The 22,243-nt window shown below is 43.3% G+C and overlaps 1 protein-coding gene across 3 annotated transcripts in view; it reads left to right on the top strand.

The window, feature by feature from the left end:
- The window catches only part of pio (piopio), a 256,035-nt gene that overhangs the window by 112,563 nt on the left and 121,229 nt on the right, over positions 1-22,243 (top strand). The window lies entirely within an intron of this gene.

The following is a 22,243-nucleotide window of genomic DNA, read 5'->3' as shown; positions in this document are numbered from 1 at the left end:
TGTTTTATTTAATAAATGTAATAAACTGTACACAAGCGTTCCTTTCCACAGTTTGTGGGTATCACCATAACATTTATAACCTGTACAGGTGGTATGTGTACACGGCTCGCTCCACCACACTAGACCTGACCAGGCTCGCTCCACCACACTAGACCTGACCAGGCTCGCTCCACCACACTAGACCTGACCAGGCTCGCTCCACCACACTAGACCTGACCAGGGTCGCTCCACCACACTAGACCTGACCAGGCTCGCTCCACCACACTAGACCTGACCAGGCTCGCTCCACCACACTAGACCTGACCAGGCTCGCTCCACCACACTAGACCTGACCAGGGTCGCTCTACCACACTAGACCTGACCAGGCTCGCTCCACCACACTAGACCTGACCAGGCTCGCTCCACCACACTAGACCTGACCAGGCTCCCTCCACCACACTAGACCTGACCAGGCTCGCTCCACCACACTAGACCTGACCAGGCTCGCTTCACCACACTAGACCTGACCAGGCTCCCTCCACCACACTAGACCTGACCAGGCTCGCTCCACCACACTAGACCTGACCAGGGTCGCTCCACCACACTAGACCTGACCAGGGTCGCTCCACCACACTAGACCTGACCAGGCTCGCTCCACCACACTAGACCTGACCAGGCTCGCTCCACCACACTAGACCTGACCAGGCTCGCTCCACCACACTAGACCTGATCAGGCTCGCTCCACCACACTAGACCTGACCAGGCTCGCTCCACCACACTAGACCTGACCAGGCTCCCTCCACCACACTAGACCTGACCAGGCTCGCTCCACCACACTAGACCTGACTAGGCTCGCTCCACTACACTAGACCTGACCAGGCTCCCTCCACCACACTAGACCTGACCAGGCTCCCTCCACCACACTAGACCTGACCGGGCTCGCTCCACCACACTAGACCTGACCAGGCTCGCTCCACCACACTAGACCTGACCAGGCTCCCTCCACCACACTAGACCTGACCAGGCTCGCTCCACCACACTAGACCTGACCAGGCTCGCTCCACCACACTAGACCTGACCAGGCTCGCTCCACCACACTAGACCTGACCAGGCTCGCTCCACCACACTAGACCTGACCAGGCTCCCTCCACCAGACTAGACCTGACCAGGCTTGCTCCACCACACTAGACCTGACCAGGCTCGCTCCACCACACTAGACCTGACCAGGCTCCCTCCACCACACTAGACCTGATCAGGCTCCCTCCACCACACTAGACCTGACCAGGCTCGCTCCACCACACTAGACCTGACCAGGCTCGCTCCACCACACTAGACCTGACCAGGCTCCCTCCACCACACTAGACCTGACCAGGCTCCCTCCACCACACTAGACCTGACCAGGCTCGCTCCACCACACTAGACCTGACCAGGCTCCCTCCACCACACTAGACCTGACCAGGCTCCCTCCACCAGACTAGACCTGACCAGGCTTGCTCCACCACACTAGACCTGACCAGGCTCGCTCCACCACACTAGACCTGACCAGGCTCCCTCCACCACACTAGACCTGATCAGGCTCCCTCCACCACACTAGACCTGACCAGGCTCGCTCCACCACACTAGACCTGACCAGGCTCGCTCCACCACACTAGACCTGACCAGGCTCCCTCCACCACACTAGACCTGACCAGGCTCCCTCCACCACACTAGACCTGACCAGGCTCGCTCCACCACACTAGACCTGACCAGGCTCCCTCCACCACACTAGACCTGACCAGGCTCCCTCCACCACACTAGACCTGACCAGGCTCGCTCCACCACACTAGGCCTGACCAGGCTCGCTCCACCACACTAGACCTGACCAGGCTCCCTCCACGCTACAGCTACAGCAGTCACCAGGAAGACAGCGCTCACGAACTACCCTTGTTAGCAACTGTTGGTTCTCAACCATTATACTCAGTGACCGCAAGAGATCAAAGACTAATGTCTTTGCATACACGTCCTGCACCAGCTGTAGCTTTTTTTTCTTTTTTTTTTTTTTGTAGCTAACAAGTGTGTGTGCGCGACCATCTGCGCCTTACGGCTCTATCTTGTACAACCAGAGGAACGACCATTGTATTAACACTCGGCCTCGTATATCTTTTGTTGGGGATGACGGGGCGGAAGAACTTGTTTCCTGGGATATTTGTTTGACAAGTAATAGTTTTTTCAAGCACTTCTGCGCTAGATCATGATTGTCTTTTGATTTTATACTAAGATCAAGCACACTTAATATGCCTTTAACTCGCTTAAAAACGTGAAATCTGTGACATCCATTGACCCCATGAAACATAACACGAAATACAGTTGAATTTGCATTGAGGTTGCTTTTCTGAGTTTGTCAATGTTTATCTGTGTGTTGGTTCCCTGCATTGTCATCTGCTTGTGCGCGCGTTGCGCGCTCGCGTGCTTAGGATATGTACACGGGAAGGTGAACGACACTGGAGGAGCCAGCGGTGTACTTTATATTGTGGGAGGCCAGCAGCAGGCGGTGGTGACGGCGGCTAATGATCACTAGCACAGCTAACATACTACACCTTCACAAACCAGGCTTCAGCGAACTCATTGGTCAACCCTGATAACGCATCCGCTAATTATACACGAAAATTTGAAGGAAGAAAAAAAGTGGAAAAAAGATAGGTAACCACATACTGTATACAGCATACTATATACAAGTAACCCTTTGTGGATACCTATTAATAATAATATTTTTATTATTATTATAACTAATAATAATTTTCTGACGATGCTTAGTAAACTCATAAGCTTTCACTGTACTTTGTAACACTTTTCATATTTTCTGGTATAAATCTTCCTTGCTTATCTTAAGCAGTGTCTTCATTATAAGAACGAAGGACCACCAGCAGGGCTGCTAGCCTAGGGTAGTCAGGTCCAGTTCACACCCACCAACACCCATTCATGTACTCGTCCAACCTATATTTAAAGCTATCCAAAATTTTTGCCTCATTGACGCTACTTGGGAGTTTGTTCTACTCATATGCAGCTTTATTGCCAAACCAGAACTTCCCAATATCCTTTCCAAATCTAAATTTCTCCAACTTGATTACATTGCTGCGAGTCTTGTCTTGTTTAGATATTTTCAGCACGCCATGTATATCCCTTTTATTCATTCCCGTTTTTCATTTGTATACTTCAGTCATATCTCCGCTAATTCTGTCTTACCTAAGAGTGCAAGTTCAGTTCCTTCAGCATATTTTCATACGAATGTTTCTAATATATAAAATCAACTTTACCTTCATCTGTATATTTTCGAGTATATTTATGTCCATCCTGTAAAATAGAGACCAGAACTGAGCATATTCTAAATGATATATAAAGTTGTGAATAAATGATGTATAAAACCGAGAACATGATAAATGAGACACTTGTGCAACATTTGGGTGTCTTTATTCTAGAAACGTTTCGCCAGTCAGTGGCTTTTTCAGTCCAGTGCTGAGGAAGATGGAAGATGAGGACGAGTTTGGGGTAATCAGTCCCTCAGCCTGGAATTGATGTGTTCAGTCTATCAATCTTCATAAAAGTGTAGCATATATATATATATATATATATATATATATATATATATATATATATATATATATATATATATATATATATATATATATATATATATATATATATATAAGCTCCATCCCCACGAATATACTGCACTTTTATCAAGATTGATGAACTGAACACATCGACTCCAGGCTGAGGGGCTAATTACCTCAAACTCGCCCTCATCTTCTACCTTTATCAGCTTCGGACTGAAGAAGCCACTGGCTGGCGAAACGTTTCCAGAATAAAGATACCTAAATGTTGCACAATGGTCTCATTTATCATCATATATAAAGCTGAAGGACTTCCATTGTCACTGGAATGTGTCTTGTATTTTCTTACCTTTGGTTCATCTTGCCTATTATACTCTGTTTAGGGAAATTACTGTTGCATGATTTTTCTTGTATTTCTACTCCAATTTCTACCCACTTCTATGTAGTCTTGTCAGCTGTGTGTGTGTGTGTGTGTGTGTGTGTGTGTGTGTGTGTGTGTGTGTGTGTGTGTGTGTGTGTGTGTGTGTGCGCGCGCTCCTGCTTCAGAGTCAGGTTCAGTCTAGTGATGTTTCTCATCACCGTTGTGTTTCATTACAATACTCAGAGAGGATCATTACTTGCATAAGGTATAACAGCATGGTGTACACAGTGTTTACATTAAACTCATCATAGTGTACTGTTGATGGAACCATTAATTATCAGATTTAAACCTCAAGCACGAAACAAACACAATACGGGAACATTGTGTATTAATGTAACGTACATCCTTTGTCTGCCTGAGGCTCTAATTAATCTTGATCGTTCCACATTAGTATTCATTGGTGGTGGTGGTGCGTGTGAGAAAGTGATGCCCCGCCTGTGCCGTCACTTCTTGTAGGGGAAGTGGAGGGTTGGAAAGGGGGGAAAGGAGTGAGAGGCAGAGTAAAAAACAGTAAGAAATCATTGAGAGTAGCGGAAACGAGAACGACGGCTGGGAAGGTACAAAGGAGACAAGGTGGAAGACACAAAGTAATGAACAATGGTCTAAAAATACACACAAAACAATCAAGATGTTCGTTTTTTTATATTGGAGTGACTAGGATCCCAGGACCGAAACGTTTTCAGTAAACATTACCTAAGTTATTACATTTTGTGTCTTTTTCTACTGCTTGTCGGTATCATATACCTTTATATCCAGTTTAAGACAGGTAAATAAACAATGTCGACATTTACGTCTTGGAAAAGATCAGTTGGTGACAGGTGATGACGGTCATGACTGCTGCTGCTCCTCAAATTTAGACCCCTAGCTTCCCTCTTCCCTCTCTTACCTTCCTTTTGCTTACCTTCTCATTCTTCTCCTTACTCATATATTCTTCCCATTAATTACATTTCACCTCAACATTACCAGCTGGAAAAAAGATGTGTTTGGGGTACTTATGAGGGTGTGTTGAGGCTGGAGTCATGTCTTCTTCCAGGTCCCCTAGCTTCCTTCCACAACAGTATCTTGTTACTGGCCCCGTAGCTTTCTTCCATAACCATATCTTGTTCCTAGTCCAGTCCCGTGGCTTCCTTCCACAACAGTATCTTGTTCTTGGTACCGTAGTTTGCTTCCATAACCATGTCTTGTTTCTGGTACTGTAGCTTCCTTCCATAACCATGAATTTCATGTACCATCGTCACCGCCAGCGAAGACAGGTCGGCCCCAAGTTCACAGGTCAGGCCAGTGAAATATTTCTAATATGCACTCAGAAATATATATATATATATATATATATATATATATATATATATATATATATATATATATATATATATATATATATATATATATATATATATATATATACACACACACACACATCCATCTTGTGAATATTAGAAGTAGGAGGAGCAAAAATACCTAAACGTGGTAAACATCATTTTTATTTTTTTGTTCCAAGTGTTTAGATATGAAAGAACAAGTTACCAAGCGGAATAACAAGTTACAGTAAAAATAAATTATGTAAAACAGCCATAAAATCAATATGAATGTAAGGTACACTAATCTAACAATGAAAGAAGAACAAACTTAACCAATTTACTAAGAGTAACTTATAAAACTCACGCATGGGCAGTAATATTGGTGTATCAACACTAGTATGGATTTAATGGAGCTGTTGAGTTGAGGCTTCACTCTCCCTGTATACATGGATTCAGATATGATGAGGTCGAGTCTGTGGTACCGAGGTCAGAGCAGTGAAGTCTCTGGTTGTTTGAGTGACATTGACCTCTGATCTCTGCAATACATTTCATCACAAGTCCTCTAAAATAATGTTAGTGTTATATCTGGAGCTTAGAATAAATATTGCTGATACTGAATGTGAAAATACAACAGAGTTTTTTTTTAATACCACACCGGCCGTCTCTTATCATAATAAGGACCCGCCCCCACCACGTAAAAGAAAAAAAAAACATTCACCATGGTTCATTCAGTAGCTGGCTTGCCAGAAGAGCTTAGTATCACAATTCAAAGGATTATCATCTCCTCAGGGCCAATATGAGCACAAATGATTCAGTTTGAGTTGAAGATAACCCGATCTTGAACTCAACTCCTGAGAGATACATATGCTGCTATATGGATCCTTTATTGACAACGTTTCGCAGACACGGTGGACTTTATGAGATAAAAACAAATAAATGATCTCAGCGACTTGATAGAGCCTACTGCCTGGAAGAAACGTCGTCAATAAAGGGTATATACTACTGCACCTAGGTTTATTTACCACAGTATCAGTATCTCATACCATAACATGACAGGCACATATCTGAGTCAATCATCCATCAGCAAATAAGCAATCCACACCTGCATAAGATTCACTATTGATTATGACTAGTTATATGTTTACACAGTCGGCGACGTATTACCATTACTCGCACGGAGGATACCTTTTCATGTGGAAAAATACATTTATGTACAGTCCATTACATTTATTAGAGGAAACGTTTAGCCACGAACGACTTCTTCAGTTCTTTTCACGTTTTCATGCTGCGACATTTCGCTTTGTGCAGACCTTTATCAAGATTGATTTGCTACAGCTCTAAAATGGAAAGTTGTTGCAATAATAAACGCTTCCTCTGCACCATTTTTTTTTCGTTATTATTCTCGGCGGTACGCGTTTATACGCACACTCTGCTGTGACAAGGCTGGACGCCATAACGCTGAATGTGGCCGCTGGAAAATTTTTGCTTCGCGGGTCACTCAATAGTAACGAAAGGTAAAAAAAAAAAAAAGAAATATCCGGTATTACTAGAACCTGTGATGACTCATCCCGGAGGTAAGTTTTCCCCTGGCTGCTTTCATAATGATCAACACGAAATCTGTTTTATTGAGAAAAAGAAGAATTTCCAAAGTATTTGGTGAATTTCCCAAACTTCAGTTACTCTTAAAAATGTATCAGATATTTAAAGCGTTCTCATTCCATATAGCTTAACCGTGAATGTTTCTGGTGGGTCATGATATGGGGTGTGCCAGAGTATCAGTATCTGTGGGTATAAGCAAATTTTGATGGTAGCGATATCGGCCTAAAACTGAGTATCAGTATCGGGGAATTTTTTACTGTCGGCCCATCACTGTGGTATAATTGGAAGAATTTCGTCTTAGCGTTTCCATACTACTAACAGTGTGAATAAGGAGAGAAGTGCAGTATAATGCTATCCCTAATTGACAGCGTTTCGACCATTATTTTTATACCTCTAACTTCCAGAGTAATATATTGAAAATGGTATAACATACTGGCAAGTTGATGAGTAAGACACATATACAACAGTTGGGTATTATTATTGTTGCAACATCTTTACCTCGTCACTTCTGCTGCCTTCAACTTACACTTTGTCTTTGACCTAAGAAGTTTACTGTGTAGGCTAAACGTTTCAACAATAGGATGCCCAACTGTTGAACATGTGTCTTACTCTTCCATGGTGGTATACTAGTAATACCAATCTGTGTTTCCTTCTGGTCGAAGCTTGCAGTCTTGCCATGTAAATCAACGTTTGTTTGTTATAATAATTCAGTGAAATTTAGTCTGAACATCATGAAATTAATGTGTATAAATGACCTTAAATAATATTAACTATATTAAGGCTTGCCTAAGGTACATTGCGCAGGCGCAAGTTAAATTAATTTTAGAAAAACTTGTACCTGTGTGTATTACACTATACATGCAGTGCGTTTGTTTTCTGTATAGTTGTTCATATCATCGTTGCATTACGAATAAGGCAGCTCTAGTTGTCTCACGAGGTGATGTCTAATGATTATGAAGAGTTTAAGTGCTCGCATTACGATCAGTAAAGGGAATAACTTGTTACAAGATGTGATGATCACTGAAGAAAGCTCTAGTTGCATTAGGGAATGATGGTGACCAATAAAAAAGGCTTTATTGATAACGCTCCACCGTGGATGAAACGTCGTAAATTGAATCACCAAGACTTCAGCAGTTCAAAAAGTGATGACTGCCGAAAAAAAATATTTCAGCTGTTCAAAAAAAAATGATGGCGGCCGATAAAGAAGACTTCAGGTGTTTTAAAGTTGAAAGTCATAACGCAGACAAATATGAAAACTGACACAATTATGTAGAATAATCCTTTGTTTTAGACACCCTTTCTCTCTAAGCAGATCTGAAAAAATAAGCTCTACTTAGAACGAAACGTTGTCCATATAGAGGATTGTTCTGCATACTTGCGTCGTTGTCTGCAAGACTTCAAGTGTTTAAAAAAATGGTGACGACCGATAAGGAATGCTAAGAGGAGCCTTTCAGGAAGTAATGAGAATATCACTAAAGAGGAGTCGAGGTGTCGAGGAAGCCGCAAGGCGTTTGTGCTGTGCTCTGCTTCCTGGCCTTTGTTCCCACCCTCTACCCTTCCTTCACCTCTGCCCGCAGGCAATCATTAATTTTCCTCCCTCTCTCCCTCCTTCCCTCCCTGTCCCCTCAAAGTCTGTTCCTCTGCCTGGGGAGTCCTGGGATTCCCTCCCTTACAGCTCTGTGCACCAACTCCATCCCAGCTGGAACGAAATCCTTGAACTCACCGTATTTACTAAACCCATAATAGACTGCTTGACGCTATTCTATTTTTTCCCTTGTAAAATCGCCTAGCTTTGACAAGTATCATTGTAGCTAGTATATAGAATAGGACAGCCGCACACTACGGATTATCCCACAGTGTATCCCTGTATCCCTTAAGCTCAGCCCCCTGTACCTGAATGATCCAAGGACGGTATACCTGTATCCCTCAAGCCCAACTTCCTCTACCTCGATGCTCACTAAGGGACAAGTGTGGAGTGCGGAATAAAATTCTAATGTAGTTAAATATCAGCGTTGACGATTAGAAATAAATCAGAAGAGTAATTAAGTTACTGCATGAAAACTAACCCAAATTATTTAATAAAAATGTCATATTTTCGCCATCACTCTGCCCAAAATAATTTCGGACCTTCCACTGTGTAAGATAAACCAGCTTTCAAAATTTACAGCCAGTTAAGTAAGGCATTCTCTAGTTATCTCGGAGACCCATACCCTAAAATACAGTAGATCAGAAGTATTCTGGAGTCATTGGCGTTGCAGGTTTGATGCCGATCGGAAGAGGTATTAAAAAAATTGTCACATGAAAAGCAATATTCAAAATATCCTAGGGCAGAGTGGCATCTTCAAAGCACAATCCGAACCTTTTTTAAAAAATTGAAGGGCAGTCGCTCACTACATTTGTTCCTAAAATGTAACTGCCATGTAGAATAGGGAGTCAGCTCACTACGAATATATCCAGTTTTAATATAAAAAAAACGGAATGAGCTATAGAGTTATATGCTGGGTTTTGTGTTCCAGCAGACGACCACACAGGAAATACTAGCAGGATGATGTCATGAGAGGAGGCGCTACGCTGGTGTATGAATTGGGATCGGGAAGTCTACCTCTGTTGGCAGATCATGTCATGTACTGCTCATTCACCTTGAGATAAAGGTGCAATAACCTCTGAGCTGCTGACACCCAACGCCAGAGGCAGGTGGTGGTGGTGGTGGTCGACAGGGTTCAAGTCTGGGGTCACTGTAGTGCAAGTTGTGTATTGGCTTCACTACTCAGGCTCTTCATGTGATTAGTTTCGGTAATATAACGCCATTATTACAGATTAGTTTTACTGCCACGTTTATAAATAATGGATGTTACTAGGCGCTCTTGATCTAAAGAATTGAACCTATCTTTTTCCTCGGATAGAATCTAATGGCCTAACCTTCTCCCAGGCGTTGTGTGACCTCTACGTGTTTAGGGTGCCCCTCCCTGTCATAAATGTCGAATAGGTACAACATAGTCCGTCAGAGCATTCTAACTTCAGTTACCTCGTAGCTCAGTGGGAGAATATTCGGTTCACAATCGAAGGACCTGTGTTCCTTGGGCGAGGCGGGGCGTATGGGTAAGTTTCCTAAAACCTGATGCTCGTGTTCACTTAGCAGTAAATAGATAAGAAGTTTGTCAACTGTGAATCGCGTCCTGAAAGAGAACCTAAGGAACCCAATGTAAATAAGCCACATGCTTAGCTTTCTTGAGCTGTCCGAAGAATTTTTTTTATCTACTTCGCCCTTACCTAGTCGCTGGCCCTGTCAGGATAAACACCATACTAAGGTCGCCTCTCCAGGTTATCTGATCAGACTACTAAGCATTATACAGCGTTTCTAAGAGCAAAATGTGGTCTCACGCTGGGAGACTCAGTGTAGTATTGTGAAAACCAAAATAGAGAGTAGTGTGTTATGCCGTATAAGCAATTAAAATTTTATATGCAATATGTCTGCAAAAATGAGCCTGAACATGAAAAAGATATGTATCATTGAATTTAATAATATTAAATAAATTTAAATTGATCTATGATATGTTTAGTAGAATTAGGCTAAGATAAATTACGTTCGTTATAGCAAGGTTAATTTGAAATATCTAAGGAAGTTTATTGCGAAATTAAAATTTTACACCATTTTCAATGAAAAAAAAACCCTCAAGGAAAGTTCCTTGATGTTGGTGAGGGGCTCTTGATTTAGGGAATTGGATCTGTGCTCCAGTTCCCCAAATTAAGCCTGAATGCCTTCCACATCCCCCCCCAGGCGCTGTATAATCCTCCGGGTTTAGCGCTTCCCCCTTGATTATAATAATAATTCAATGAAAAAATATTTCAGAATTTTTAGAGCAGTTCGGTCTGACATAAACTGATATAAAATGTGTGTGTTTACATTTATTATAATGTGTGTGTGTAGCAGGAACCACTAGTAACACAAAATGGTTTTCGTGTCAGTTAATCTGCCTCAGCGGGAAGTTTTCCTCTCTCCTCTACCAATATTTAAGCTCACCACTGTCAAGTTCGGAAATTTACCCCGCCATTAATGTGTTTCAGTTATAATTAGAGCTCCGTTGTAAACCATCTGGAGGAGAACAGTTAAATAAATGACTTGATAACCCTAGCAGTGGTTTGTACCTCGGGGGTCACAGTGCTGAGACAGTCGTTCAGCTCGACCTTTGTTTATCTCTATAGGTATTCTTGGCATTGTTTGCTACTTATAGTATAATAGGAGATTATTATTATTATTATTATTATTATTATTATGTTCATTTGCAAACTCCTAGCTCATGGGGGTCTCGCTGCCCTTGAGAGATGGGAGGTAATCAGACTTCATCTAAGGATAGGAAGGGTAGCTCCGTTTCATAGGACTAAGCTGCTGACTAGCACATCAAAACACCTGCTATTACGTTCCTCTTCATCTAACAGTTTATACAAACTTGAGGCAGCTTGGGTAAATACACGTTCCTCCCGCAAACGTTTCCTGTGGGGGTGATGCGCTTCGAGTATAAATTAAAGTACCGCAGAGCATCTCTTTCTTAATAGATGTTGTTTGATAGTGTGTGTAGACGGCATGTTTGTACTCTCACACCTCTCACACGCACCTTAACAAGCACCTCTCACATGCACCTCTCACATGAATCTCTCAGGCATCTCAAGCACCTCTCACACATGCCACTTGCAGACACCTCTTACACGTACCTCTCACAATTAACTCTCACACGTATCTCTCACAATTAACTCTCACACGTACCTCTCCGAGACTCATACCTTGAGTGATTCGATTAAGATGATAAAGGAGAGTTTTCTGTGGTTTGGTTTCTAGTTGCTAGAAGCTGAAGGTAAGACTGCATGAGTGCGTGCAGGTCGGCCTCAGCCCTGGGGGAAGGAGTTTCTGCTACACATCAGTGATTGTTCTCACAAGTGAGTACCTCTAGGTAGCATGTCTGGGAGGAACAGGATGCGGAAGGGATACTTTGACCGTCAAGAAAAATTGAAAGATATCTCCACACTCGGGTTTTAGTAGCGATTAGTTTAGATTTTAACAATAATAATTGGGTTTTAGTCATATGAAGACCTGTTCATTGAAGCTTCTGGTCATTTCACTAAGGTCTTAAGCCTTGGCCTACTAGTCCACTAATATAGCTTGCCAGTCCATCCCATGAAAAACTTAATATTACATCATAAGATGTATATTTAGCGTCTCTTGCTGAGTAAACGAAGGCTGGAACCTCCAGCACTCCTTGCGGGGCTTCACCCAGCTGAGTGTAGGGCTCCACAGCTAACAGTATCTTTTTAACATTGTTATAAGGTGCAGTACTCACTGGGTGAGTGTCTCTTAGATATGCAGCTTACACAGTGTGTTTGGAGCCTCTCAACACTGCCTTCCTTCCACACTGGCTTCCTTCATGGAAAAATCATAGGAATTGGTTTATCGAGAGTGAAGCTGTGTTGTGATCACACCAGTCATGCATGCGCACACGCGCGTAAGAACTCACACAAACCGCAAAAAAACACGCTCATGAACACACAAATAGGCAATTACAGGTAATAATACACACACACACCGAGCCAGGAGCTCGGACTCGACCCCCGCAACCTCAACTAGGTGAGTACACACACACACACACACACACACACACACACACACACACACACACACATACATACATACATACATACATACATACACACAAATCATAGTATTCATTATTTCCCCTTCACCCCCACACTCTGACCCTTCCCCTGCATATAGTGCCACTCTGACCCTCCCCCTGCATATAGTGCCACTCTGATCCTCCCCCTGCATATAGTGCCACTCTGACCCTCCCCCTGCATATAGTGCCACTCTGACCCTTCCCCTGCATATAGTGCCACTCTGACCCTTCCCCTGCATATAGTGCCACTCTGACCCTTCCCCTGCATATAGTGCCACTCTGACCCTCCCCCTGCATATAGTGCCACTCTGACCCTCCCCCTGCATATAGTGCCACTCTGACCCTTCCCCTGCATATAGTGCCACTCTGACCCTCCCCCTGCATATAGTGCCACTCTGACCCTTCCCCTGCATATAGTGCCACTCTGACATATAGTGCCACTCTGACCCTTCCCCTGCATATAGTGCCACTCTGACCCTCCCCCTGCATATAGTGCCACTCTGACCCTTCCCCTGCATATAGTGCCACTCTGACCCTCCCCCTGCATATAGTGCCACTCTGACCCTTCCCCTGCATATAGTGCCACTCTGACCCTTCCCCTGCATATAGTGCCACTCTGACCCTCCCCCTGCATATAGTGCCACTCTGACCCTCCCCCTGCATATAGTGCCACTCTGACCCTTCCCCTGCATATAGTGCCACTCTGACCCTTCCCCTGCATATGCCACTCTGACCCTCCCCCTGCATACAGTGCCACTGACCCTTCCCCTGCATATAGTGCCACTCTGACCCTCCCCCTGCATATAGTGCCACTCTGACCCTTCCCCTGCATATAGTGCCACTCTGACCCTCCCCGTCCCTCCCCGCCCAACCACTTATAATTTTACTGAGCAACCGGAGTAACGGAAGGTGTCAGTCTTGCCACCACAGAGAGTTCTCAGGGCTGCCAACCTTTCTATTGGATTACAACGCTGCTGTTAGGTACTAGTTATCAGAAACACGTACGTGTGTGTGTGTGTGTGTGTGTGTGTGTGTGTGTGTGTACGTACGTACGTACGTATTCACCTGTTTTTGGTTGCAGGGGTCGATCGATACTTAGCTCCTGGCCCCGCCTCTTCACAGATCGCTATTAGGTCTTCACTCTCTCTGCTCCATGAGCTTTATCATACCTCTTCTGGAAGCTATATATGGATCCTGCCTCCACTATATCACTTCCCAGACTATTCCACTTCCTGACAACTCTGTGACTGAAGAAGTACTTCCTAACAACTCTGTGACTGAATACTTCCTAACAACTCTGTGACTGAAGAAATACTTCCTAACATCCCTGTGGTTCATCTGAGTCTTCAACTTCCAACTGTGACCCCTTGTTGCTGTGTCCCATATCTGGAACATCCTGTCTCTGTCCACCTTGTCGATTCCTCTCAGTATTTTATATGTCGTTACCATGTCCCCCTTATCTTTCCTGTCTTCCTGTGTCGTCAGGTCGATTTCCCTTAACCTCTCCTCGTAGGGCATGCCCCTTAGCTCCGGGACTAGTCTTGTTGCAAACCTTTGCACTTCCTGTAGTTTCCTTACATGCTTAGCTAGGTGAGTGTTCCAAACTGGCGCTGCATACTCCAATATGGGCCTAACGTACACAGTGTACAGTGTGTGTGTGTGTGTGTGTGTGTGTGTGTGTGTGTGTGTGTGTGTGTGTGTGTGTGTGTGTGTGTGTGTGTGTGTGTGTGTGTGTGTGTGTGTGTGTGTGTGTGTGTGTGTGTGTGTGTGTGTGTGTGTGTGTGTGTGTGTGTGTGTGTGTGTGTGTGTGTGTGTGTGTGTGTGTGTGTGTGTGTGTGTGTGTGTGTGTGTGTGTGTGTGCTGGAGACTTCAACACTGGTACAGTAGTGAGCCTACCCAGCTCGTCCTACTTACACTTAGGCAACACACTTATTTTTTATTGTTTCACAAGTCCTCCCGTGTTAATATTTCTACTTTACAATATAATTAATATGGAAAATTGCCTCCCATGTAAACGTTACCTTGGTTACAGGTGTTTTCTTTGATATTTGTCAGTGTTTGACTCAGCATCACAATCTCTAATAGATTTTGATCATATATTACATATATAATCACTAGTCTTCTCACACTTTATTAATGAAGTACATATATTAGGTACATGTTCAAAAGTCACTAATATTATGTCTTCTGGGGATATTATTATATCAAATGTTGCTTCTTAATTTTATTTTCATTTCCATACCCAGTAATGAACTCTGGAAAAAAGAAAATCACGTAAAAGATAAAATAATACTCCGGGATCAGGTGAGGGATATAATCAAAACAAGAGAAGCGCTGCTGCCACAATTATTGCTTTGCACTCTGACTGCCAGAGTGACAACCGTCAGTGATACACTCGTGGTGGTTTGACACCAAAAGTACAGTCAGGTGTGATAGCGGCGGTGATGGCAGTGTTGGTGGCAGTGATGACAGTGGTGGCGGTGAGTGAGGTGGTGGCAGTGGGGACTGTCTTCTTTCAAGTGCACTTCCCAGAGTAATGAGTTAAATATATTTGTGAGTATACCCGGAAGCTTGTATCTTTGAGTTCCTTTGTGACTTCCCCCCTCCTCTCTCTCTCTCTCTCTCTCTCTCTCTCTCTCTCTCTCTCTCTCTATATATATATATATATATATATATATATATATATATATATATATATATATATATATATATATAAATCAATATATATATATATATATATATATATATATATATATATATATAAACTGGCAAGAGAGGATGAAACTCGGAAGGCGCTTAAATTGTTAGCGAAGGCTACGTATATTATTATAGTGAACTGCTTGTACTTTCGACGAACCTCCATAGAGCGACACATGACTGAGCTGCTCTAGCACACCATGACTCGAGACTCCTCGACGCTGGTAGTGACTTACACGTCCTCGGTGATGCAGCAGATGATACAGAGCGAACCGTAGCAACAAAAGTTCTGAAAAGAGAAGGAATAGGCTGGTTAATTGGACGTAAAGTTTATGGACGTCTCAAAGGGCCATCAAGGCTTTAAGCCTTTATATCACCTGTTCACCACCAGTCAATAATAACTTTAATCCTTTAAATAGAAATTACAGTAGGCTCTCAGAGTATATACAATGAAAGACACACATCACTCGGTGTATATATCCTGTGTGTCTGAGGAAGAGGTGCGAGTTCAGGTACCCAGAGGCGCGTTGTGTCAGGTTTTTACTGAACTGGGAAACAAGTGGGTGATGGTGCTGGCATCTGGTACCAGGATCAATGCCATGAGAAGTACCTAGTGGAGTGAATAAAACTGCTCCGTCATGGTGCTGCACTCAAGCAGAGAACATTACCTGAATGTTTTGTGAAACTGGGATATCTGATGAATGTTATTTTCAGCCTGAAGTGGAATTATAGGGAGGGTTAAGGTAAGGTTTATAGTGAGATACACAAATCAGCATTATCTTGATTATAACTACGTTTCGTTCAAGAATCTTCATCAAGTTACTCAACCCTCCGGTCATCAGTAATTTAATAATGATTCCTTTTAGCGAAAAGCTGGTGAGTGAAAATTTACGCAGTAAAATGTAAACAGGTGAGAGATAACAGCATAAGCTGTGTGTGCATATAATAGTACAAATAGAAGATTATAATATATGGTGGTACAAGTGGAAGCATACACTCTGAATGTACAGCAGTGGTACAAGTGAGAGAATGCTATGTGAGTATAATAGTGGTACAAGAGAAAGAATACGCTCTGAGTACAGTCGTGGTACAAGTGAAAGCAGACACAGTGAGCGTAATGTAAACACGGCGAGTGAAAGCAGTCTCAGTGTTCGCTTGGCATTAAATCATATCGGCCACATATACTAGCAGGGACATAAGACAGCGTCTCTCGTATATTCTTTCAAGAAAGATAAAAAAATCGAGTTTTCCTAGACCTTCCCTGAGTACCTTCTGCATCTTGAATAACATCTTAGGAAACAACTAGTACGACCTACTTGAAAAGAAATCGAGTCGTCAGAGATGATACAATAGTCTGTCGTGAGGCTCACTGATGATACGGTCACCTTTCGCGAAGCTTAGCGATGATGCAGTAATCTATCGTGAAGTTCAGTGATACAATTATCTAGGGTAAAAATTTATCGTCTATTCAGTGGGCAAATTTTTCCGGGTTGCCTTAACATTCAAGGTTTTATGTGATCCAGTGAGCGAATATCTTAACCTCGCTTTTACAGTTATGGTTGATGAAAATTTCCAGAGTCGTTAATATTTTTTATATTACTCTCTCTCTCTCTCTCATATTAGGAGCGAAATATTAATAAATTTTAGAGATGAGGATACACTAATTGGTTATTTGGATGGAGGTAAGGAACACATACAGTGAGAGAGAGAGAGAGATAGATAGATAGAGAGAGAGAGAGAGAGAGAGAGAGAGAGAGAGAGAGAGAGAGAGAGAGAGAGAGAATGAGAATCTCTCCAAACAGTCGCGTCCTGTCTCACCACGGTCTGCCACCCCACACAGGAAGTGGGAACCCCACCGGTAGAGGCGGGACCACGGCAGTGAAAGTGACTCCTGGCCTGAGGAGTGAAATTATTCGAGATTTCTAATGCTGAACAGTAAGTAAAGGCGTTAATGTCTTGAGCGTGTGTATGCATGTGTGTGACTTACTCTTAAAGGCGCACAGGATGGTCTGAGTGCAACTTAACAATAAGACAGGATGGTCTGAGTGCAACTTAACAATAAGACAGGATGGTCTGAGTGCAACTTAACAATAAGACAGGATGGTCTGAGTGCTACTTAACAATAAGACAGGATGGTCTGAGTGCAACTTAACAATAAGACAGGATGGTCTGAGTGCAACTTAACAATAAGACAGGATGGTCTGAGTGCAACTTAACAATAAGACAGGATGGTCTGAGTGCAACTTAACAATAAGACAGGATGGTCTGAGTGCAACTTAACAATAAGACAGGATGGTCTGAGTGCAACTTAACAATAAGACAGGATGGTCTGAGTGCAACTTAACAATAAGACAGGATGGTCTGAGTGCAACTTAACAATAAGACAGGATGGTCTGAGTGCAACTTAACAATAAGACAGGATGGTCTGAGTGCAACTTAACAATAAGACAGGATGGTCTGAGTGCAACTTAACAATAAGACAGGATGGTCTGAGTGTAGCTTACAATAAGAGAGGATGTTCTGAGTGTAAATTACAGTAAGACAGGATGGTCGGAGTCTAGCTTACAGTATAACAGGATGGTCTGAGTGTAGCTTACAGTATGACAGGATGGTCTGAGTGTGGCTTACAGTATGACAGGATGGTTTGAGTGTAGCTTACAGTATGACAGGATGGTCGGAGTCTAGCTTACAGTATAACAGGATGGTCTGAGTGTGGCTTACAGTACGACAGGATGGTTTGAGTGTAGCTTACAGTATGACATGATGATCTGAGTGTAGCTTACAGTATGACATGATGATCTGAGTGTAGCTTACAGTAAGACAGGATGGTCTGAGTCTAGCTTACAGTATAACAGGATGGTCTGAGTGTAGCTTACAGTATGACAGGATGGTCTGAGTGTGGCTTACAGTATGACAGGATGGTCTGAGTGTAGCTTACAGTATAACAGGATGGTCTGAGTCTAGCTTACAGTATAACAGGATGGTCTGAGTGTAGCTTACAGTATGACAGGATGGCCTGAGTGTAGCTTACAGTATAACAGGATGGTTTGAGTGTAGCTTACAGTAAGACAGGATGGTCGGAGTCTAGCTTACAGTATAACAGGATGGTCTGAATGTAGCTTACAGTATGACAGGATGGTCTGAGTGTGGCTTACAGTATGACAGGATGGTCTGAGTCTAGCTTACAGTATAACAGGATGGTCTGAGTGTAGCTTACAGTATGACAGGATGGTCTGAGTGTGGCTTACAGTATGACAGGATGGTCTGAGTGTGGCTTACAGTATGACATGATGATCTGAGTGTAGCTTACAGTAAGACAGGATGGTCTGAGTGTAGCTTACAGTATGACAGGATGGCCTGAGTGTAGCTTACAGTATAACAGGATGGTCTGAGTGTAGCTTACAGTAAGACAGGATGGTCTGAGTGTGGCTTACAGTAAGACAGGATGGTCTGAGTGTAGCTTACAGTAAGACAGGATGGCCTGAGTGTAGCTTACAGTAAGACAGGATGGTCTGAGTGTAGCTTACAGTAAGACAGGATGGTCTGAGTGTGGCTTACAGTAAGACAGGATGGTCTGAGTGTGGCTTACAGTATGACAGGATGGTCTGAGTGTGGCTTACAGTATGACAGGATGGTCTGAGTGGAGCTTACAGTATGACATGATGATCTGAGTGTGGCTTACAGTAAGACAAGATGGTATGAGTGCATCTTACAGTAAGACAGGATGGTCTGAGTGTAGCTTATAGTAAGACAGGATGGTCTGAGTGTAACTTACAATATGACATGATCTGAGTGCAGCTTGCAGTATGACATAATAATCTGAGTGTAGCTTACAGTATGACAGGATGGTCTGAGTGCAGCTTACAGTATGACAGGATGGTCTGAGTGCCGCTTACAGTATGACAGGATGGTCTGAGTGCAGCTTACCGTATGACAGGATGGTCTGAGTGCAGCTTACAGTATGACAGGATGGTCTGAGTGCAGCTTTCAGTAAGACAAGTTGGTCTGAGTGTAGCTTTCAATAAGACAGGATGATCTGAGTGTAGCTTACAGTATGACAGGATGGTCTGAGTGCAGCTTACAGTATGACAGGATGATCTGAATGCAGCTTACAATATGACAGGATGATCTGAATGCAGCTTACAATATGACAGGATGATCTGAATGCAGCTTACAATATGACAGGATCTGAATGCAGCTTACAATATAACAGGATGATCTGAATGCAGCTTACAATTTGACAGGAGGACCTGCATCACCAAAAAACAAAATACGTTCTGCTCTTGTGTCAAAAGCGAACGAACCTTGAAAATCGCGAATACTGCCAGTAAAAAGCTTTGAACAAAGACTAACACAGTGGCTTTGTGTGTGTGGTTCATCACGGCTGAACATCCAGCACCGACAAGGAGGGCACACTATAGACACAAGGATTGTGTTTATTCTCTTAGGAGGGAGAGTCGTGTGGCCGTGGCTAGAATGTCTGCAAGACTGCAACCGTAGTTTTTGTCGTTGTCAGAATGTTAGCCAGAGAAAAAGTCTATAATTCTTTGTTTTCCGTTGTTTGCATCGAATGTCTTTTGTTGACCGAACGCTTACTGTTGGTTGTTCGTTTTTTTTCATGTGGTTCTTCCAGCATTACAGTTATGTTCCCCAGCACGCGTGACTGTGAGCCGGTGTCTCAATGATTTTACATTATATTCACGGTAAATGTGGTCTGTGCTCGGTCGAGGACCGGTGTCCCCTAAGAGTAGCTCTTGTAAATTTAGTCTTAACTAGATTTGCCTATAATGACTGTTATTATTCGTAGAATTAGCTAGAAACTAATACAATGAAAATTGTCCCCCTCATATATAACCATCTTAGTGTCGTAGAGTTAACACGTATTGCGTGGTACCCACGATCGTAGAGTACTACTTACCAGCCAAGTACACTGCTGTAGAGGAATACGTGTTTCAGGCCAGTAGGCCTACTGCAGTGCTCATCTTTTATGCTTTTAAATAACGAAAGATGGGATAATACAAGCTAAGCGGAGAAAGGAAACTGACTTAATCAGTGTTATCATGACTATTACCTGGAGAGAGAGTTCCGGGGGTCAACGCCCCCGCGGCCCGGTCTGAGACCAGAGCAGGGCAACGTTTGCCACAAATACATGTCCACTGTCCAGTGATAGTGTTTGTCTGACAGAGAGGTCACTGTTCTACCCGTAGCTACGGTCACTGTTCTACCTGTCGCATCTGTCACGGGTCTACCCGTTGCAACGTCACTGTTCTACCCGTCGCAGCAGTCACTGCTTTAACCATTGCAAGATCACTGCTCCACCCGTTTTCTGCAGTTTGAAGGATTACAAATGGCCCCATTTCCTTAAAACAGCGTGTTTATGACTGTTTGTATGGTCATTCACGTGCGTGCCACAAACACACAGCTGTTTCTTTGTGGCCTGGTAGGTAGTTTTCTCGCCTCTCACATTGAGTGTCTGTGGTTCGATCCCCGGCAAAGATAGAAACGTTGGGCATGTTTCCTTACACCTGTTGTCCCGTTCACCTAACAAGCTAGTAGGTACCTGGGTGTTAGTCGACTGGTGTGGGTCGCATCCTGGGGGACAAGATTAAAGGACCCCAATGGAAATAAGACAGTCAGTCCTCGATGAAGCACTGACCTTCTTGGGTTATCCTGGATGGCTAACACTCTGTGGTTAAAAATCCGAACAAAATCGTATCTCTTTTAGCTTCGTGGTGCATTTTTCACCCAGAAGGAAATTACTGTTTCATATTTTCAAGATATTTCCCAGAATTCTTAACGATGGGCGCGTGATCAAGACGACGTATCATTACGACTTTCTTTGGTGCTTAACAACATTTAATTACATGTAACGTACGTTTTGTAAACTGCGGAAAGACAAAGTTTTTGATTATTGATTTGCAACACCGACAAGTTGACGTATGTGACACAAGTACCTTACGTTGCGGAACTAGTGTCACACATGTGTCTTGTTCATCCGGCAGTACGAGTTGCTGAAGACCGGGGTAGTTATTAATGGAAAGTGTTGTATCCAGGACTACCGTCATTCTCGAGCGGTGGGAGGAAAGTCGTCTTGCCTTGGAATATGGTGACTGAGTTTAAGACAAATATTGTGCAAGGTCTGGTGAAAGATATATGTAAACTACACAAGAGACAAGTCCGGCCCCTCACACACACACACACACACACACACACACACACACACACACACACACACACACACACACACAGTAGCGATCAATAAAGGGACGGGGCCAGGAGCTATAAATCGACCCCTGCAACACAAATAGGCGAGTACACACACCAAAAAAAAAAAAAAGCCAGGAAATGACAAGAGGATTCCCACATATTGGTCTCGGTGCAGAGGAATTCCTAATCTCGCTACTAGCCGAGTGAAGATCCAGAGACATGATCACGACATGCGAGATACTCAAGAGATATCTCCAGGGTAGACAAGGACAGATGGTTAGATAGCAGAGTGACCTGGAACAAGGGAAGGAGAGGGATGATTAATGCCAAACGAGTCACATATTTCAGAAAAAAACAGCGAAAACCGCCTTGATGACTAACGACTCTTGATCTAAGGAATTGGAACTACATTCTCTTTCCTCGGATCATACCTCATTACTTTCCATTCCCCAGGCGCTTGATCCCTCTACTGGTTTAGCGCATACCCATGAATATATTAATGTAGATGGTTGGTTAATGGGGCTTAAAGTCTATCAACTACAATGACTAATTTATTCACGGGTATGCGTCAAACCAGTAGAGGGATCAAGCTCCTGGGGAATGGTAAATAATGAGGTATGATCCGAGGAATGAGAGGGTAGTTACAGTTCCTTAGATCAAGAGTCCTTAGGCATCAAGGTGGTGGTCAATGATTTTTTTATCTACAGCTGCACGTAACCTTTTTCACCACCAGTCACGAATACTTTAATCACTTAAATATGGATTAAAACCAACTCTCAGCATCTC

The sequence above is a fragment of the Cherax quadricarinatus genome, chromosome 25 (assembly GCF_038502225.1).
Source record: "Cherax quadricarinatus isolate ZL_2023a chromosome 25, ASM3850222v1, whole genome shotgun sequence".
NCBI classification, from domain to species: Eukaryota; Metazoa; Arthropoda; class Malacostraca; order Decapoda; family Parastacidae; genus Cherax; species Cherax quadricarinatus.
The sequence above is the reverse complement of the archived record's forward strand: the minus strand, read 5'-3'. Positions and strand labels throughout refer to the sequence as shown.